General features: G+C 37.0%; 1 protein-coding gene and 1 long non-coding RNA gene across 3 annotated transcripts in view; one reads left to right on the top strand and one right to left on the bottom strand.

The window, feature by feature from the left end:
• The window catches only part of shisal1a (shisa like 1a), a 30,672-nt gene extending 22,173 nt beyond the window's left edge, over positions 1-8,499 (bottom strand). For both annotated transcript variants that reach the window (XM_067391016.1, XM_067391015.1), the window contains exon 1: positions 8,367-8,499. The gene's annotated coding sequence lies outside the window, so the exon portion shown is untranslated. The remainder of the gene's footprint in view (positions 1-8,366) is intronic.
• LOC137023898 (uncharacterized) overlaps positions 1-8,509 on the top strand; it is a 32,106-nt gene extending 23,597 nt beyond the window's left edge. The window contains exon 3 of the long non-coding RNA XR_010895591.1: positions 8,396-8,509. This is a non-coding gene — a long non-coding RNA (uncharacterized lncRNA). The remainder of the gene's footprint in view (positions 1-8,395) is intronic.
• Positions 8,510-22,518: the final 14,009 nt, after the last annotated feature.

The raw sequence follows: 22,518 nt of genomic DNA, 5'->3' as shown, positions 1-22,518 counted from the left end.
CATCCATCTCAGCATGTGATTTCTCTGATGAAAAGCATATTTTATAACAGAGTAATATGAATAAAGCCTTCAAGTCCCCACACAACATATCAAATCAAATCTCTCTGTCTAAAACCTTTTCAAAGCCTCCATATCCTTACAGATCCTGGTGCAACTGTCACAAGACCCATAAGGAAAAAAATAATATACACCATGTTTGGAGTTTAATACTGATATACTATTGCATGCTACACAGTATAATAACATAATATAATAATAATTTATTGTATGTAGTCAAAGCTATGGCACACTAATGTAAACGAGACCATGAGTTATGGTGAGGAACTAATATATACATGGTAATAACCTAAATGACGAACAGCTGTGGTGATTAGTGTCCATGGGAACTGATGATTGGTGGGAAAACTCAAAAAAAGGAACGTGATGAATGAAAGCAAACTAAAATTCAATGAAAATGAAGCTAACAAACACAACTGACATATCGTGATGGGTAGGAAAGCCACAGGTAAATATGACATTTAATATAATGGGTATTCCGCCCTCTTCCCAAAGTTAGACAGATAACGTTAGATAAACTCTTTCCAACACATAGGCTTGTGAGTGAATGCTACTTTATTCCACAGCACAATGAACTGTTGAAACAGAGTGAAACTACAGAAAGGAGATGTAAATATAATGGAACTACTTAGTTATCTCCAATAACATAACACTAATATGAATTCATTTTAGGCTATATAGTTCTTAAAATGTCTGAAATTCTACATTACACAGCTTTATAAACAGTAAATTTGATAAATTGAATACAAATTAATCATAAAACTTATATACAATACTTACAGAGGATCACAAGAAGAATGGCGGCTTAATGTTACTTCTGTGTTGTACTAACTTTAATTGATGCAATTAACTGAATTTAACTGTCTTAGAATGTTACTTTATTTTTATTTTTTTTTTTAAAAGAAAGCTGCATGAATAGGTATAAACCCTTTTCCGGGTTTCTCAGAAGCGGAAGTTGAACTGTTACTATTACTGTTGTAAATCGGGCTAAGGTAAGGAAATAGTTTTGAACACTGGCTGATTATGTGCTTACTCAGAAATTGATTTTGGAAAGTTACAGGCTGCATCTTTAAATTAAAAGTTATTTTTTAAAGGCTAGTAACTGTTGAAATTGGTTGCTTTCAGTTATACTGAAATGTTGAATCAAAGACTATAGAAAGACACAAGATGCGTCACTAGTATTGTTTTGAATGGGAGAAAGTGCAACGCAAAATATGACGGAATATGTCCCACCTTCTAAATAAGAGCCAATCGCCGATTGGTAATGTCATCGCATCACTGCAGCGGCCATTAGAAGCTCCGGATCCTATAGTAACTGTCATACAGTCAGATGCGTGCCTCTGAATTGAGACACATATAGAATTGCGCATACGCATTAACTTGATCCATCCTGAAAAATTTTTTTTTTGTCATGATTCGAGCATTTAGAAACAAAATTTAGGAGACAATTGTTGTTAGATTTCATTGGTGATTTCAAATATGAAATTTAATTGAAAGCTTGGCAAACAGCTATGGTGAAATTTGATGTTTCCCCATTCAAAGTGATAGGAGCTGCACTTGAATGCCTGGGAGGCGTTTCATAGATGGCCGCCGAGTGAAATGACTTGTCTTAAAGAGATTTAGGATTGAATGTCTATAATTAAAAAAAAAAACAAAATAAATAAATAAAAAATTTCATAGAGACATCAGTACCAGTATTAGTATCAGTGATACTTGCCTTCATTCATAAAAAGACGCCATTAAACAAATATTTAAAATCTACTGTCTTTAAGTTGTTTCTACATTAATTTAGAGAATAACTGTGAAATTATTACAATAAAAAAAAAAATTAAAAACTCCAATGTTTTTAATCGTGATTGACCCTTCGCCAGGAGTTTGATTGACAGGCGATCTCACCAATCACAACGCAGAATCCGCCATTTTGTCCGACAAAGCAGTCAGGGGAGTTAGCAGATTAATGTAGGTGGACTTGAAACAACATTCCTTTTGATGTTCATTCATGTTTATTTGATGCTATAAATAAACTAGTAGGAAGAGATGATCAGTTCACGAGCCGCTTGAACTGAGGTGCTACTGCAATCTGTCATGACACATTAAAGAGCCACAAAATGGTATTTATTGTTTAAATTTCTTTAAAAATTACAGAATTTGAGACTTTGTTTCATATCAAAAGTGACCTGCTCTGTCTTGTCTGTTGACGTGTTGTCAGTGTCCTCTTTTTCTCCGCGATGTATTTTTCACTGTGAGATCATGATGTGTGGGGTGAGATCGGCATGTCTTGTCAGACATAGCGACAGTAACTAAAGGGGGTGGGTCTTTGCGAACGGTCAATTACAGAAAACATTTTTTTAATCGATTGACAGCACTAATTAAAATATTTTCCCCTCCAGTTGATTGAGTAAAATGTCAAAATGTTTTAATGTTTGGGAGTCCAGTCACAAAAATGTAAATAATGTAGTTATCATTTATGGTTAATATGTTTTGTATTGTAGTTAAATGGAAGGTCAAATTTGAGCACATTGTATTCTGGAAAGCTATATCCTATACACAATGTGGTCAGGATGCAAATGGCACATGTTGTCAAATGTTGTAGGTCATCCGGGATTTCCCAAGCATACAGAAAGTTCTCATACTCTGCACAGTGTGTGTACTGCATGATGCAAAAATAGTGAAAGCACTATGCTATTCTGAACATGCTTTGAGACTCTAAGTACAGGATAGTGAAAGGGGCTGGCAGGAGGACCACATGGAATAGATGTGACCTACCTAAGACAGATATCTTCAGGCAGGATGAGGGGAAATGTGGCCCTTAAGGACAACCAGCTATTGGTTAAATGGAACTGCATTGCATAATACATGTGTTGAACTAATAGGGCTTTATGGGAATATGTGCTTGGTGTATGAATGTGTGTCTCTCTCTCTCTACATATATATTTATATCATCCATCCATCTTTCTTATCTTTCTCTCTGTGTTTAAACGGCAGTCAGCATGTCTATTTGGTTTACAGCTACACTAACAGCCTGGTCGCTCCAAGCTGGCCGTCTGTCATAACACGTCACCATGCCAATCCGCCTCTGTCACCCGTACAGGCCTCTGAATGGCTTGTTGGCAGTCGCAAACACTCCCCTTTGCCAACATGGAGGAAACAAACCGCACGTAGTTACACACACACAAAACACACCAAAAGCCAATACTGTTCATCATATTCGCACAAGCCTATGGCACAGATAAATTCTCCTATAATATTCCCTTCCAGACATACTGTATCTATAGTTTAGTCTATAGAATTTTACATAATATTTGAGTTCAACAGATTAGGGTTCAATCCAGCATAAAGTATGTTTGTATCCAGAGCAGAATTGATCAATAATCAACACTGTGTATTATATACTGACTCATGTTTTTACAGAAATCATACTGTGCAGTTACTGAATGATATTGCGCCAAAAAACACCCTTGAGTATCAACAATCAGAAAATCAGATACCGCTTTTTCTAAATTCCAAATGAGGTAAAACTGTTTACTCAGTCATTATGCCGTAAGTCAGAAATGATATCTTCATATCTTAATCATATAAAGAAAACAGCTCTATTCATGTTTATTGTTCCTTTAATACTCCACCGAAGTCTGAGGAGATACCGAACATCTGCTGTGCGGCTCAGATGAAACCAACATTGTACTTTTATATGCTGAAACTAGAAAACAAAGAACATACAGTAAAAAAAAAACCCACTGTCCTACGCACATGCAAAAAGCTTTAGTGTTACCGTGGAAACTCAGGGACATTCAGAAAGTATGTGAACATTAAAGGACCAGTTCACCCAAAAATAAAAATAATTTTCATGTTGTTCCAAACCTGTATGACTTTCATTCTTCTGTGGAACATGAAAATTATATTTTAATCATTTTGATTTTTGTCCACCATGAAAGTCAGTGGGGTCTAAAATAACAGTGCATGGACATTTTATATAGACAAAAAACAAAAATAAACAAAAAACAGAACACTGGGAATGACAGATGCAGTATTTCCAACATCTGTTGTTGAACATCTCTTACATCTCTACAGATGAAAATCTGTATTCCCCAACATTTAAACCTGAAAAGTTTTAGTATTTTCAACAAAAATGAAAACAAAGCTAGATACAGTGTGCTCCTCAGATGGATCAATCTCTCTGAAACAGAAGTACATATGGTTCTGAATTCTCTGACATTTTGTGTCCAAGTCCACTAGCAGTGTCTTTCCTGGCAGTACATCACATAGTGCTTCACAGAAGCAGGGAAGAGTGTGAAGGACTTTCTTTTCCCAGGGCTTTACTACAGTGTGTTTATCTATCCCCTCCGGACCGTTCTGCATGTGTGAGAATGTAGGAGAGACGCTCCTATTGCCTTTGAGCAAACGAGAATTGAAGTCATTGCTCCTCTCTGAAGTCATTGTTCCTCTCTGAAGCTCAATTAATATTTATATTCATATGTTCATTCACATACCCCCTCCCACTGAATTTTGAATAATAGAGTAGCTACTTACTAATTGTTTGTGAATGTGTTCTGTTGCTTGTTAATTTTTTATTACAGAAAGCTTTATAAACTAATGCGAGTTTAGAGGGAAACAATACCAGATTGTGAGAAGATGCAACATAATCCTTTGAGACTTTTGACTGTTGTGTGAACAAGTTCCTTTCTGGTTTCATGGGGACGTTTTGACAGAATTGGGTAGAGGAGGCCTATAATACCTGGAGAGAGGTACCCGTTAGCATTCCCATTCATCTCATTGGCACTTTCTGGCGCAGGACTCACAAAAGTCGCAAACGGGAAAATATGCAAAGTGTTGCTTGCAAAGAATACATCTACTTTTGGAGAAATATACTTTTAATTATACCAAACGTTTTAGGGTAAAGCAGCTGATCTGACTGGACTGACTGTATAGATAGTCTCTTTTAAAGGAAAATTAATGTGATATTACGACTATATTCCAAAGTCAGTCACTATATCATGATTTTGAATTGTTGTTTGGCTCATTAAATCTGACTCATATTCTCTAAAACATATACATGAGATGGAGATGGAAAAACGAGCCCTTACAGAGCTCAACGCTCACTATGCCCCACCGCACTATTCATATTCAAAAGCACCGCAGGACCAAATGCAAAGTGATCCTGAATTTCAAAAATGTCCCTTAGTTATTGGTCTTTTGGATTCTGCCTGGCTTGACAATTTGAAACTGCAAAAAAAACTTCCACTTGCACTAACTCTATCGTGAAAACATAAAGTCATTTGTCAGCTCTCAAAAAGCGGTCAGTTCTGGTAAATTCAAATCTAAATTGTTTATCCAAAATGTCATATATTGCACCAAATGATTTTTAATTTAACGTTTTTTAAGAAAAAAAAACAAACAAAAAAAAAACATCTAGACTGCAGAATCCAGGGTTTAATTTTGAGAATGTGTTGGGTTGAATTGAGATGTGTGTTGAACACTGAGGAGAGAGGGAAGGTTACATTTAGATAACATGAACTAACATCATTAGCACTGCAGATGGTACAGTCTGTTCCCTGCTCATCCCCATAGTTACCATCAATACACCCCTTACCTAAATTCAGAAAGAATGGCACAGGGACACAAACACCTTCAAACACCTCAAACATCAGATTACAGGCATTGTTGTGTTCTGCTTAGAATTTACCCTTTGCTATCCAGAATGTACTATTATTATTATTGTTGTTGTTGTTGTAAATATATAATTTTTTTGTTTATTGTTGTTATTTTTAATGTTTTAGTTTTTTTTATAACACTTTATTTTAGTGTAACAGGTTACATGTACTTACTAAAAAAAATTACAGTAAATTATACATAATTACATGTTACTACCCCTTAACCAAAACCCAATCCTGAATCTGAAAAGTAAGACTGATTACCGCTTGGTTAATTGCTAGTTGGTCAGACTAGTTCTTAAGAGAGAATATTAACATAGCTAATGTTTATGCAACTAGCCTGGGTTTCATCCTCTATTTTCCAGTCATAGAGGGTAACATTACTGATTGTCCATTTGAATGGGAGATCAACAGCTGCAAATAGCTTTTATATCCCCTCTTTCTCTGTTCATTTATGCCTAATTCACTCACTTTCTCGCTCTTTTATTACTCCTCTGTGTCAGTTTTCTGCTGTAATGTGAAAACGATAGAGACAGGCTTTTTCATTACACACAATAATGCACATTGTCTTTAAGCGACTCGGATGCCCCTGTGTGTACACCGTGAGCCAGAGGGAAGACTTACCTGCAGTATGATCGACTGCTTTTAGCTTTAAGCTATTAGCTGTAACTGTGCCTCAGTCGTGTTGGTGTTTAAAGCAGAGCATCAGGTGTAATATGAGACAGACTCTAGGTGGATTTTAGAAATCAGAGGATTTTTGCCTTTCAAGTCATGTATTCAAAGCAAACTGGTAAGAGACATCCAGAGCGGGTTGTTTGTAATTGAGAAGAATTTCTCTCAGCCTCTGTGAAAGGCAGATAACCAATGCTGCTAGGGCAAAAGGGGGCTGAAATATGGCTCTCATTAATACTAGCCCCTTTTATTCTCCTCCTAAATGTATTTCTCACCTAAGAAAGATGACATGTCAAGACTAAAATTAGGAGCCTAAATTTGGCTTCTGATTCAGAGAGAACATTTTTTGACACTGTTTCCAAAAGGAGACTAAATAATGCCACATTGCCGAATTTAAGTCTTTAAGCCTATGCTGGAAATCCAGCTTCATTCACAAAAACATCAATGCCTTGAGGAGGTGCATCAGCTCACACCTGGGTTGAGGTGTTTCCTTTTGGGGATGAGTTTCTCAGCTACTAAAGATCAACCATTGATATTTAATATTATTACACAGCTTTCTGGAATACTTGATTCTGATTGCTCAATCACAGCATTCAGCAGATATTTCCTAGTATTTGCTGTCATCCATGGCAACACTAGATATCAGACCGCACATCCAGTACCTGAAATCGTCTTTCGAATCACACCACAGACTCTCTGACTCTTGTTTCATACAAATGCAACCCGCCATCTTGTGTCTCAGTTATCGACTGTAGTGCAGTTTTGTCATTGTTAACTAAAAGTAAAACTATTAAACTTTACTTAATTCGGTAATTTAAATAAAGCTTCATTAAAATACAATATAAATATTAGATAGAACTAGAAATGTTGACTGAATTGTATAATTTAGTACAAAAAGTACTAAAACTAAAAGAATTTTTATATATATATATATATATATATATATATATATATATATATATATATATATATATATATATATATAATTATTTATATTTCACCAACTGTTTATTGTCACTTCATTGATTTAGGTTTAACTTTTAGATTTAATACTTTTGAAAAAAAAACATTAAAAAAATTATTAAAAGCAATATTATAATTTTTTTAAAACATAAAAATATATTAAAAATATATATATTTTTTAAATTATTAAATAATGCCCTTAACCAATACATAATAAGTTTAAACCCAAATCCAAAAGCTTAGGGTTGTATTATTCTGGTCATGTCAGTCACTAGATGTGTTTATCAAGCTGTGAGGGTTTCTGACATGCTAACAGGCACTCTATAAAAACCAGCTTGAGGGCTTCATCCAAAATCACTCATCACTGCTCAGCTGAGGACACATTGTGATAAACTAAAGTATGCTTGAGTATACCAACTGACATCACAACTACTCAAAGAGATAAGAGAGCTGTCAAACACATAGACTCACTCATACAGTCTGAGAAATAACAGAAGTGGGGAACCCAATTAGTAGTTGTGAAGTGCTGCTGGGATGCACAAATGCCCACTGAATCTGAATAGATGCCCATCTGCTGTTGACTTAGACAAGTTCATTACATTTCCCCCTGATCTTTCCACACTCTTGTTTCCAAGTTACCATCTCTCCCTACGTTCCCTTTCCACTGCCGAGAAAACAGGAAAATTCAGACACTCAGGAAACACAAACAAATGATCAGTTCCTCTTTAACCAGTCTCATTATCTAAAGCGTGAAGAGCTGATGTATTGATATCATGTGAACATCCTCCGTTCCACATTAGCTGCCAATGTGAACTGAAAACGGTCAATTCCACCCCTTCCAATCAATGTGCCCAGTCAGCTCAGAAATATCAATAATGCACTGTAACTTGCCTTGTAAGTGAAAAAAACAAGAGGCTTGTTCCAAGTTTAGCACATGTATGTTCAGCACAGAATTTGGCTGTGCTTTTGAAAACCGAAAGAAAAGAGCTTGTTTCATGTTAATAAGAAGCTGAGAGTCAGTCTTACCTCTTTCTGTGTCTCTTTTTCTCTTGTAGAGCCAGTTTGTCTGATTTTACAGCATGTTGAATGAGACTCTCCGATGAAGTACGCCACACATGCACAGGTACACACTCATCCTGCTGTTTCCAGTGAGCGTTTAGGCTGTCATCTGAATGAGAAAATGAACGGAGGTAAAGGGGAGGAGAGGAAACGCGCACTTCTGCCCTCTACCTTCCATGCACTGGATCCCTGCACTTAAACTGAGCGCAGACAGAGCGAGTGAGAAAGTGAGAGGCAGAGAGGATGAGAGGGAGCGGTGTGTTTGTGTGTGTGTGTGTATGTGTGGGTTAAGTTTTGCCTATATTGAGGGAATAGTAAAACCTTAAATCGCGTGGAGCAGTAAATGGTCCCAATTAGGAAAATGGCTTAAATCATGTTGAATAACATTCTAAATAAAATTTTAAAATGCAGAAATATTTTTGGAAGGGGTTTGCAACTTAAATTATTTACTTGAAGGACCCCTTGAGCATTTTATACTTTTTATAAAACCTTTACATTTTATTTTAACTTCATGCAGCAAGTGATCAGAATTCATTGATTCATTTTAAAAGACAAATTTTGTGTTTTGTTTTGATTGCTTTATTTTTATTGGGATACACAACATATTGGTACCATATGGGTTGGTGGTCGTGATATTATATTACTGATTTTTATTTACTGGACCATTTTGGAGATAATGGCATAACTGGATATTTGATTATGCATGCTCATGTCTGTCTGTTTTTACCTAATACTCTCTTAAAGTGAATCTTTATAAACACTAATAATTTAATAACTCATTTATTATCACTCAATGTGAATTCACTTGTAGCATTTGAAACGATTGTTTAAATGGTTATTATTAATATGTTTATAACATTTTCTTTTCAATTTATTTATGTAGTATAAAATTTTAATATTCAGTTATCAGCCATAATATGAACATAATTTTCAGTTTATTGGTACTGGCTAGAATTCTAAATATAAATATTAAAATTACATTCACAAGTTAGGAAACCCTGGGTTAGGGGATAGAAAATATTAAGTCAGAAAAATATAATTGAGTTTCAATAAAAGGTATTGAAATCAATAGAAAACACAATACACTGTGTGTGGTATGTATCTGTGAGTGGGTGAATTCTTCTGAATCTGTGTGTGTGTGTGTGTGTGTGTGTGTGGGTGAGTTCTTCAACATGTGTAGCAGGATCTGGATATAGTCCAACAGTTGAAGGCAGAAGGTCAGTATTGGCTCACTAATGAGGGATGGTCTGGGTGTGATTCTGACAGCTCGCTAGAGCTCAATCAACCAGTCTTTCTCTAACACACACACACACACACACACATTCATCCTCCTTGGTGCAGCTCAAAATCACCCATTCAATGGACGAAGATCTCCCCTTCCAGATAGAAAAATGAGAAAGCGAGAGGGGGAGATAAATAGCATATGTGTGCATGAGGTCAAAATCTTTCTGTCCTCATCTGACCCAAGTGAGAACATTCAAAACCCAATAGTAAAACAGTTCAGTTCTCTCAGTTGTAAAGCATCAGTATTACATTTATTCTTCTTGATCTCTGTGTGAAGCTGGAATACAAAACAGAAGCTTGAGAGATAGAAGGTCATATAAATGACTGGATACTCAATGAAAAAGATGCAAGCTGAACATGGATCATTGCAGGATAAAGGAAAGTCTCGGTACATGTTGTGTGTACATGAATGTATACATTTAGGTAACATGTTATCTGATATTTATTAAAGACGTGAAAATGTGTGCACATCTCTGTCCACACTACCAAATCCTGAATTCTGTTATTAGCTGCCATTATGAAGACTTGTCTCGGTAATAAAGGCCCATATGCAGAACTGCGGTAAAACAAGACGTGTGTTTCTCTTCAAACCAATAAACTAAAAGAACATCATGCATAAATCTATAATGACATAGATATTAAATTAATCATTCAAACTTTATGGAACAACAACGGCTCAGTCTAGGTTTGTAGATTCCAGATGTATTTGTGAGGTCAGACTGACAAAAACAAGGAACAAGCTGCAACTTTTCACAACCTCTTCTGAAACTGTTCCTGTTTATAATTTTCCATCTATTAGTGGTCAAAAACAAGAAAGTAAGGCAGATACTGCTAGTTACTATTGATTTTTTTTTATTTTTTTTTATTAAAATTAATAGCGTGATACTGTTTTTGTTTTTTTTTCAACCTATTGGCTCATTCGAAAAACTCCAATAATATACCAATACATACAATTCACTGCATTTTCCAGCTGAATTGTATACTACAGGCAGTAAAACATTAAAAACTTTTATTCCTTTAGACACAAATTATTATTACAGGGCAGATTATTGATTAAAGACTTATTTCCATGCAGTTCCTTGAACAATACTACATTATGACCTTAAAACACTGTAAACATAGTGCATGATTTATAAACATTAATTTACAAATTTTGATGTTTGCATCACATGACCAGATCCATATGTTTGGCTTTTCTTTATGGATTTTCATAGTAAACTTGCTCGGTACCCCCCCCCCCCACGTGAAACACAAATCATGATAAAAGAGCTCAAAGCTTGTAGAAACTGACTTTTTTGTTTTTATTGGAACTGCCCCATGTTCATTCACTAAAACACCTTACACACACCTTTGCAGCAGAATGCTTCGGTACTGCAATACGCAGTACTGCATTGAGCACATGAAGCAGGACAACTGCATTATGACACACCTCTGCAGTCCGCATGACACGCACCAACACACTTGCATAGACACACACACACACTGTGAATACCCACACAAACTTTTATTCAAGTGTGTTTCCTCCTTCTCAGTCTCTTTCTCCCCCCACACACCAGCAGATACAGTTCCACATCATGTTCACATCTAATGGCTTACATTTGCCTACAGTTATTAAAATATCTCCAATGTCACACCCACATCAACAAACACAGATTCACCATTCACTCTGAAATCCTGCCACAAATGAACATGATTCGTTTTGAAGAGTTGCACGCATGAAACTGTAAAGACGCAGTAGTATCTGATCGCTCATGAGCAAATGTGTCTGTCAGCACAGTCTGAGAAAGTCCTGATGAGGTTATGCTTGGGCTGAGAAAGGAAAAAAAAAAAGAAAATGCTCAGCAATTCAGTATTTCAGTATTCTTGAGGCCCTGTTTACACTAGTGATACTGTTTTTTTCAACCTATTGGCTCATTCGAAAAACTCCAATAATATACCAATACATACAATTCACTGCATTTTCCTGCTGAATTGAACACTACAGGCAGTAAAACATTAACTTTTATTCCCTTAGACACAAATTATTATTACAGGGCAGATTATTGATTAATAAAGACTTTCCATGCAGTTCCTTGAACAATACTACATTATGACCTTAAAACACTGTACACATAGTGCATGATTTATAAACTAATACATTTTGATGTTTGCATCACATGACCAGATCCATATGTATGGCTTTTCTTTATGGATTTTCATAGTAAACTTGCTCGGTACCCCCCCACGTGAAACACAAATCATGATTTTCGTTTTAAAAAGGCGTTTTCAAATGAAAACGATCCTCATCTACTCTGGTGTTTCCACAGCGTTTCAAAAACGATCTCCGTCTCCACACTACACGGCCGAAAATGCATGTCACATGACCGTTCATGCACACTGGGCATGTGTACAAGTGTAAACAGTTGCCTCTTGTGCATGTTGGTAGCTGAAGTATTAAAAAATGCAAAGTTTAACTGCACAATGGCTGCTAAAAATGACAACAAATCCAGCAAAGATTGCAGTTCAGTCTCCTTGTTATTGTTTACATGGTTGTCAAGGATACGCAGAGCAAACATGGGCAGCCATGTCATCGCTATGAAAAATTGACCTAAGTATTGAGAAACTGGTCTTAGTGATTGTTAAAAAAAACTGTAATTTTATGGTTGGTTCACACAGCATTTTTTAGGTTAAGTCAGTCGAACTAAGAAAAAAGGTCTAGAGATGCATTTTTTAAAAGTTAAACTTCAGCATAGAATACCATTTCATGCATGAGACACTGCAAAAGACACAAGACATGAGCGCAAGGGTCAAACACGTCCATCTATACGTGTTTACATAGAAAGACAATGGAAAAATAGCAGTGGAATGGAAAAATGCATTCTTTTTGAATGGCCCCTTATAAGTGTGCGAATAAACACACATCCTGTGCTATGTACCACATCATTATTTCATGAAGATGTTGGTGGCATCTCATGTTCCTCAGCAGGCAAGTGTGACAGACTTTTTGGTTGAGCAGAATGACAAAACTTGAGGTCTGGGGAAATAATGAACGGGTGAGGAGGAGGCATTACAGACAATATGAGTCCATAAAGATATAAAGGAAAGTGAATGAAAGAGAAAAAAAAAAACAATTTTAACAAAGCCAAAACAGGTGTTAAATGACCAAGAGGGAAACTATGTCGACATCTTATTTATATGACACATGCTATCCTCATTATCTCTATATATAGGCAATGGTTAATTTTTTCACAACTCCCTAAAGCAGCCCACATAGCCTAATGTAATGTTTTAAACTATTGTGGCCAACCATTTGGACATCTTGTATAGAGAACGACAGAAGGAAACAGAGGTAGTTAGAGGGAGAAAGATGGATAAAGATGGCAAGAAAGAGAATAAGATGAAGAAACTAGAGATGAAATCTGAGGGAGGGAGTTGCTCCTGCCAAAGTTTGTCAGGTGAAATACAGTTTAGCAAAGACCTCCTCCTCACCTTCCTGTTAGTGGAGCTGGCTTTTATCAAGATCACCAGCTGCCTGGAAGAACATACTGAGATAGTGACGGAAAAAAGAAAGCAAGCAGAAAAAGATCAATTTAAAAGGCGTAGATTGGTGAGCGATGTTGTGGAATAGTGTGAATTTCTACCACAAAAACCAAAGCAATGCTTTCCTATGACCCTATTGACAGTGGAAATGAAAATTGTGATAAAACAAATGTCTTGAAGGTTGTTAATTCACTGGAAAACTGACAGAATAATAAGGTCCTATTCATACTGAGAGAGAATTTTCATCATCAGTTCTGACATCAAAACAATACATTCCTACAAACCTGTTGGAATCATATCATATTTCAAGTTAGACTTTTGGTTATTGTGAGACAGATGGGTTAAAATCAGTGATCTGAACACAGTGGCTTGGTCTCTTTCTAATCACACAGAATAAATGTAGCTGCAGGTTTTCACTGATCTCCAAAGAACTGCTAATTAAAGGTACATCAATCTGCACTCTGTAAACCCTGGTGCTAACAGAGCATCGATTTAATCTACATCATTTAGCTAATTTGAGGCTGTGTATGGTTTACATTCTTGTAAATGTGCCAGTATTTTTATTTTAGCATATGGTGTGCTTCTTAGAGGAATAACAATGGAAGACAATGCAAATTCATCTGTGATAATAACTGATTTAATCATGATTATTGTGGAAAATCTGTCAGACCTAGTGCATTTAGTTTTGCGCTTTCAGACATAAATTATTTTGTACAGTCAGAAAATCAGCTAGTTACATTAAAGTTGGCCTCATCAGGAGAAGTAGAAGCAAATATACTTCTTGCATAGATTTTCTAAAGGTAGTGTGTTAACTGACCTATAATAAGGACAGAGTGATGTAAAAATGAATGTGAGCCATGAGCAACAGAACACAACCAATGAGTAAAGGCTAAAGGCTTTGGGCAAGGTAATGGAAACTCTGGAGAGAACAGCTGACTGTACCTTAAATGTTTTACATCTGAGACAATCTTAAAGACTCAGTTAGAAATCAGAAATACTATATTTTAGTTGTTGTCTTCACATGGATTTTTACATTGTAGGTCTTAAGGTGTGTTAAAAGGAGATTCCTGTCAGAGCAATGTGTTTTAAATGTATGTTTAATATATATTATATAGTAAACAATTTATGTAGTTATAAATAAATAATATGTAGTCAAAACCTCAATTGACCCGGCACGTCCTGATTTTGCCAAGTTGGACTTGTTCCTGGGTCAACATATTTTGTTGATCCTGGAACAACATTCCTGTCCGAAAATGTAATCCTATTCATATCCCTACCCCTAAACCTAACCATACCCTTAAGTTATCCCTAAAATGAAAGGGAAATCAAACCCTGATTGTAAGCCTAAACTTGACATAAACTGTAAACTTCTCCCTTAAATCGATTGGTTGGTTAATTGGAATGTTGTTTGAGGATCAACAAAGATGTTGATCCACATGCTGCACTTGGTGAAATCAGGCTCTGTAAGTGATCTATACCCAGAGCAATAAGAAGAGCTCAGTAAATTTAGTAGGTTGCAGAATGCAGATTATTGACGCACAAGGTCAGGACTGATATTATTTGACTATGTTTAGAGAAGAGAAGCGCTGACATCACCACTGCTCTGTTACCATGGCAAGACAAACACAGCTGTTTACAATCCTTCATTTGAAAGACTGAATGAGTGTTAGTGTCAGTCTACAGTTTGTTATCCAGTGGCAGAAACAGAGCATCTTCCATCTTCACTTGACATACCCCAACAATTGGGCACTGCCAAATGATCTACTATAGCATAATTAATTATTATTTTTTCATTTATATGTTGCTTGCAATTATTTAGTCGGAATATACAGCTCATTTATCTGGCCAACAACAATGTAGATGGCATAGATTTATCCAAATCCCTTTCCAGATGTTCACTTCCTTAATGATGAGTTTCATTCAAGTCGTTCAACACTGACAAATGCACTTGATTGTGATGTAACGTTAAATCTAAGTAGGAGGAGAAAAAGAGAAAAGTAAATGAATGGACCAGTGTGAGGGGCGTGTGGGTAGAGGACAAGATCTATTTTTGTTCCTTTTTTTAACAAGAGTTGGAACACATGACTATTAAGCATTACAGGTGGACTCTGAGGAGAACATGTCTGAAGATGCAAAAAAATACAATGCTTTTCTAGGCTCAAACACATTACAACATCATGTGCCTGTCTCTAGTAGCTATGGAAACACTTTGACTTTTCTTTTTTCTGCTAAATAGCAGAACTATATAAAGTCGGGCTCACACTATAGGAGATTAAAATCCTAAACGATTGTGAAATCTGGTTGCAGCACACCCATAAGGAGAATATTCACTGATTTTTTTTTTTTTTTTTTTCTCTCACAAATCTCAAACATGCACAGACTACATGATTTGAAAATTGCTGCGCAGCACACACTACAGGATATTATGAAGATTATCATGCCCAGAAGAGCACATCACGTGATCTCATGGTGAAGCAGATGTAATACATTACATACATATGTGACCAATCACGGAAAGTAGGGACACAAGTCGGTTCTGGGGCATTTTGAGTTATTCACAGATTCTGAAAGTGTAGTCTCCAAGCTTTCCAACGATGTGTAACACATGGAAATCTGATAATATTTGGAGGAATTGTGGCCATTTGAAGGTAGGCACTCAAAAAAGCTCTAAAGAGAGAAATGCCTCTAAAACTTGTGCAGTTCTCGCCTGTTCTCACCTGCTGGGAGTGACAATAGGGCTCATTTACATCTCATTTAGATAAGCCATACCCCCTGTAAGGCCCCCCCCCGTAAAGCTGCATGGTTGCATAGCAACGACAGACGCAACGGGAAAAATCGGACTGCATACTATTAATAATAAAGGATAATGTGCATTGTAAATGTCAGTAATTTATCTTTTAATTTATCTTTCCTGGTTTAGACCTCAGTTAGTGATTAGACCTGGTTTGAGTCAAAGGATTAAAAAAATCCTGTACATTAAACTCTTCATACTTTTTCTTTTGACTTAATAACGCACATTTTACGGCTACGGATACTTTATACTTAAGTAGGAATTTAATCTGATACATTTACTGTTACGTTAGTAAATCCTTGTTAAGAATATTAAGTAGCACTTTCTCCACCATGGGCTAAAATTATTAGCACCACATTCTATTCAAGAATGCTAACAGGCAGGTTTACGTGGGCTAAGTCATTCACACCAGTCACTTCAAGCAATTGAAGCGTTACTCAAATTAATAGCAGATGCTAACATTACCATCTAAAAGCATGTTATAGTAATTCAATTAAAAGACAGTCCTGAGCTAGCTAATAACAATAGACACATGAGAAAACGTGTACGTGTTCTTCGAATGAACACAAAATGACAAACTTTGATGTTTATGGAAACTCACCCCATGAGAAACAGAAAAGTATTCTTGCAGATCTCGTTGCCTCCAATGAAATAAGTAGTTTGGGCACACTTTCTCTTTGTCGGGGTCTTCTTCGTGGATGTAACCGTCTGTTTGCCTCTAAATGTCCAATAATTTGCCACTTTTTTCCGCAGCTAAAGAATCCAGCAGAGCCCGTGCTGCATACTAAGTAGCCACGCTTCCCTTGGAGGGCGGGGGCAATAACAAAAGAAACAAAAGCCGGCGTATCCGATTCCAGTATGGAAATACAAACAGACAATGACACGCCCCTACTGCGAGATAGAATCTCAGAAAAACAAGCCGATTTCAAACTTTAAATGTACGCTTTTAAATATACCACTGCTGCTATCTCAAACACGGACAGGCTTCTTCGTGATCTCAACTAACAGATTGAAGATGCAAAACAAAACGCTTCTTTCTCATTTTGCGCAAATGTTGTGCTGCCGACTTGTGTCCCTGGTTTCCGTGACGGGTCACATATAGTCATTTAGCAGACGCTTTTCTCCAAAGCGACTTACAAATGAGAACAGTAGAAGCATTTAAATCAACATGAGTGCAATACTATGCAAGTGCCGTGTCAAGTCCCAGTTATTCCAGCAAAGCGTGCTTGTAGCAAGGAATTTTTTTTTTTAATGTTTTCATGTGCTAGCAGCTTTCTAGCAATTTCTCCCCGGCTTTTTTCTTTGTCTGTACGGTTGTCATGTTTTCGAAGACGCATTATTCAACCAGTCGTGTTGTTGCAACACTTCCACATGCCATTCCGCCATCTCCGCCAACGGACCTATACAGCAGCTGATTTCGCGATTTCAAAAGCGCTCTCGTTCACTTGTCTCATTTGCTGTTGTTAAAGAACTGACGTAATCTTCCCGATTAATGTTTGATAAAAAACGGTGTGGCCTCGGTATGTCCGCGAACAGATTGGGAGGTTGAAAATTGGATCTTTAAACGCCTCACATTACCAGATAATCTGGGCCGAACTTTGGAACCGACCAATGTCATGGACACGATTTTTTCTCAGATTCTTGGGAGCGGTAAATTGGGCATAAATCAGCCTGAAACTCCTGTAGTGTGAGCCCAGCTTATATAACCATCCCTGTCAGAGAAAAATGCTTAATCCAGTCTGTAAAGTTGTATTTTTGGTCTTTTTTGGTTTGGTTTAAATACAAAGTTCTGCTATAAAACTCTAGATGGCGTAGTATCGGGGGGCGTATCAGTAGCCAATGAGCTCACAGCTCAACCTTCAAATACAGGTCAGCATTTGCTGTAGCAGTTGCATCGCGATTTCAGAAACCCTTCAGCTTACCCAGCTCCACCTGTAGATCTGCTATGGGTAATTCATGTATGGTCTTTTGTATAGCCGCAGCATTTCTTACTTGCTCACAGGAACGTGTTGTGTATGTATTGGCAGTAGCAAGTCCCGTACTTGTTCTGCAGCAGCATAGCAGATCTATTTCGTCAAGACCATATCAATGTAGTCATATCCATTACCATGCCAAACACTCTGAGGGCCCTATTTTAACGATCTGAAACGCAAGTGTCAAAGCGCGAAGCGCAAGTAACTTTGTGGGCGGGTCTCGGCGCCGTTGCTATTTTCCCGGCGGGATAAATGGCTCTTGCACCCGGCGCAAATCTAAAATGGGTTGGTCTGAAGTAGCTTCATTATTCATAGGTGTGGTTTGGGCGTAACGTGAAATAAACCAATCAGAGCATCATCCAACATTCCCTTTAAAAGCAGGTGCGCAAGTTCCATTATGGATTGCTATTATTATGGCGTATTTACCAGGCGCACACCAGGAGCGGTTCACAGCCGAGGAGACTGATGTTCTTGTAAGAGCAGTGAAAGACAGAGAAGTTGTGTTGTATGGGGATGGGAGAAACCCACCCAAAATAGCGTCAGTTAAACAGGTTTTTTCACATCTTCGTGGCACACCACAATGATTTCCGTCATCTCATGTGTTAATATGTTTTTAGTGTAACATATGATTTGCAAAAATAACTGTTGCATCTGTGTAGATTACATGAGCAAAGTGTATGCGCGTTGTGCACGCTATACATTATGGTCAAGCATGCGCCCTTAAAATAGCATAATGAACAACGCGCAACGCGCCACTGACTTTAGACTAGGTTTTTTCTGGTCAGTGGCACAATTGTTTAATGGAACAGCAAAATAGCACCAGGGATTGTTTGCGCCGGAACACGCCTCCTTTTTTGCGCTGAACCGCCCAGGGAGCGCAAGTTCATTCACTAGTTTAGCGACGTGCTTCTGTGGAGGGAAAAGCGCGCTTTGCGCGGGTGCAAAATAGGAATGACACATGCGTCGGTGTACAAAGTCAATTGCGCTGGGTGCAAGATAGGGCCCTGAGTGTTGTCATGACAGAAGTTGGTTTAGCTGGTTAGCCAGCTGGTTTGGAGACTATCTAACCAGTAACAACCTTAGCTTGTTTTAAGCTGATTTACACTAGGGATTTTAGTTTATAATTCATCCATTCATTAACTATTTATGCTCAAACATCAAACTCAAAAGCAATTGCAACCACTACTGCCTCTCCTATAGGTCTCCTTGTTTGCTGTATAGTGCCTTCACAAGGTCATCTAGGTATAGATACATAAAAAAACGCATGCTAACATGTCCTCCGAGGACGTCCGGTAAAAATAGGTACGTCACCCCAGGCTCCAGAGCAACGCTGGCTGATGTCCAGATCTGCACGGCAACTGAAGGTGACAGTCACCTTTCTAACTCAAGACCTGAGATAGTGACATTGCTGATGCTTTTGCTATAATTGTGACAGTCACATGGCTAATGAATTATTATTTGTACCTGCAGAAAGCTTGTTGATAGATATGTGCAGGTTGTGAGATATTACCAACGTTTCAGGTAGGATGAAAAATGATTAGAGGTAGATGGAAATGGATGCAAAAAGGGGTAAGAGCTTTTTTGGCCAAAAAGAATCTAAAAAGAGTTTCTAATAAATGGAAATCCAAAATTCCTGGAATGATTATAAGACTATCCTCGTTTTGATGCGATTAAGCCTGTTAATCCAACCCAAGAGTGCTGGAAGAGGACAGAGTTTAAAGGCGCACACAAACACAAAGCAGCTGTTTTGGCCCCATTCTGCCGTTCATGAAAACTGGTATTCATTTTATTTATTTATTTATTAAAGAAATACACATTTCTTTTATAGATGCAGCCTGAGTCGTTGAGTTGTTTGGGGCTTAATGCTATGCTCCTGCTTTTTGTAGGAAAGTTCATGGTGCAATGAAAGTATTTATGAGATTAACTTGTGGCAAATGCAGAAACAATCGCACTCATATCCACTTTACTTTGAAAGTTTAAGTATGGCACTATTTTTTGGCCATGTTTGTGGCATTACCTGATTTGCATTATTGCTTCAGTGAATCGCGTGCTAAAACAACGCTGACAGCACGTGGAAATGAACAATGCAATCAGTGGACGCAATTAATTTTTTTGCATGCACTAATTGGGTGGCTAATACAGTGAATGATGATTTTCACGGTCAGCTTGTCTTCTCAAATGTCTGCTTCCTACCCTGCAAGGTTGACAGGATGTAGCTGTTACCATGGTGATGCATCTGCTCTAGTAAAGTGGACCTTAGGATTCGAGAGGAATTCCATAAAATGATTTTCTCTTACTTTTCATTAGAGGCTGATTGCATTGGGATAAACTCATTTAGGATCTTATTATAGTGAAGCTTCAGGAGAACCAATAAATGTAATGATTCACTTGGCTTATAAAAATGAACTGTTATCAGAACAACTCAAAATGCATGACAAGAACATGCTGTAGTTTTATTATATCTTTTCCTACAGAGGAATTGTTCAAAGGCAGCTAAAGGGACACTTTCCTGTCTGGCAAAAGCAGTAATTAACTAAATTTGGCTTTCCTAATGGAAATATCTTTTAGAATTTAGGTCTTGGACCTTTAGATCCACTTTAATGTTGTTATGAAATCAGCATCTATCTTCAAGAATCAAATAAAATATATAAAAAATAATATTAATATGAATTGTTTTATATTTTATGGTATTTTATTTATATATATTTTAATTTAATTTATTAATTATATACATTTTACATATATAATTTATATAGAAACATATATTTATATAATTCATATAATACAGTCATTGGAATAAGTCAATGAATATAATTAATACATATTAAGACTATATAAATAAGTAAAAATAAATGTAAAATAAATACATTAAAAATCACATTACAAAATATATTAAATAGAAAGATAAAAAATAATAAAGATATAGTTGAATAAAAAAAAAATGTCATCAGGATTTTTGAGGAATATTAATATAATGCTTCCTTGCAGTCTCTGCATGATGATTTGTATCTGATTCTTTCATTTCAGGTCCGCTTATATGTGGAAAACATATCTCTAGAACTCAGCATTGGGGTTTTTTTTCTGTCAGCTACTTCCCTCACACCCTTCCAGTTCTTAATCCCTCCTCATCTCGAGACCCGGGCGACAGGTGATGCTTTGAGATACTTCACACAGCCTCATTTGCACTGATGGCAGATTGCAATCAACAGGTCAGGCGAATAATTAAAGAGGAAAGAGGATGGAGGGGATGGGATGGGATGATGAAGAGGGGATGAAATGATTATAAGCATTATACCGAATGCAGGTTGAGATTCAAAGGAAATTCCTCATCAACACCACCATCATCATCACCTTCGTCCATCTTAATGATTGGTGTTTGTATGAATGATGCTTCCTCTCAGCTAATCAGGAGTATGTATGAGTACCCTTGCTTTCCAGAGGATTTAATCAGGCCTAATCAGTGTTAAAAATCTGCTCGCCTTCTACTATACGTGTTCACATCATCTGAAAAAACACAGCTCTTACCAAGCAGCTCACAGAAATGCATTTGATATTTTGAAGGCTGAATAAAGCCAAATATGACATTTCTCAAGCTATTTTTCTCAAAAAGAAACTTCTTCTGAAAAGCCAGACATTTCCATTCTTTTTAGCTTGCTGAGTGATTTGCTGCCATTCTAGTGAGAGCAGCAGGGATGTCCTTTATGCCAATGTCTGGTGTATCATCGACCCGTGAATTGTATTTGCTGATAGGTCACCATCTGTCACCCTGGACCAGATGAGCAGGCTATGGGATGGAAAATGTTATCACTGAAATGGCAACATGTGGATTAAAGGAAGTTTTGGGAGCTACAGGACAATTGGCTCCCTAGAGACAAAAAAGGGCCCCATTAAATGGATCATTTTTTCCTTTGCAGAATTCGGACAAAATCTATTCTCACAGAGCTCTGACTGGCATCGCTGTTAATGAGAAAATAAAATCCACAAAGTCAATAATCTTAATCAGGTGGAATTATTTTGAAAATGGCAAGGCTGAAAAGCAGGGGAATGTTAAAACCATTGATGATTAATAAAGTTTAAAAGCATTCGTAGTGCTGCAGAGGCTGGGTACTGTATGTGTTGCGTATATCCTGTTTACGATAGATGTCGTTGATGGAGGAAAATGCAATCAGATGGTTTGTACCTTTGACTAATCAAAGATTAGAAAATGTGGTGACATTTCTGCAAAATGATATTACAATGCACTTTTCGCAATGTTTTTGGAAGGTGAAATATCTTGTAAGTGGTTCATTTTTTTCCAAAACAGATGAATGTGAATCTGGCGATCTTTTATTATGTTGGTTGCCGCAGTTTGGGGTTACACAATTTTTTGATAGTCCACTTTTGACACTCTACTAATTCTAAGAAGCTTTGCAATTACAAGACAACTAACTCTCATTAGAGTAATAGTAGACTGTTAGGTTAGGGGTTAGGTATTGGATTAGTAGAATAAGTTGCCATGTAGTTGCAAAGTTACTTATAGTCAGTAGAATGTCTTCTGGGAGACCATCAAAAT

Source organism: Chanodichthys erythropterus, chromosome 8 (genome assembly GCF_024489055.1).
Source record: "Chanodichthys erythropterus isolate Z2021 chromosome 8, ASM2448905v1, whole genome shotgun sequence".
Taxonomy (NCBI): Eukaryota; Metazoa; Chordata; class Actinopteri; order Cypriniformes; family Xenocyprididae; genus Chanodichthys; species Chanodichthys erythropterus.
Note: the sequence above shows the minus strand (reverse complement) of the source record. Positions and strands in the feature narration are given on the sequence as shown.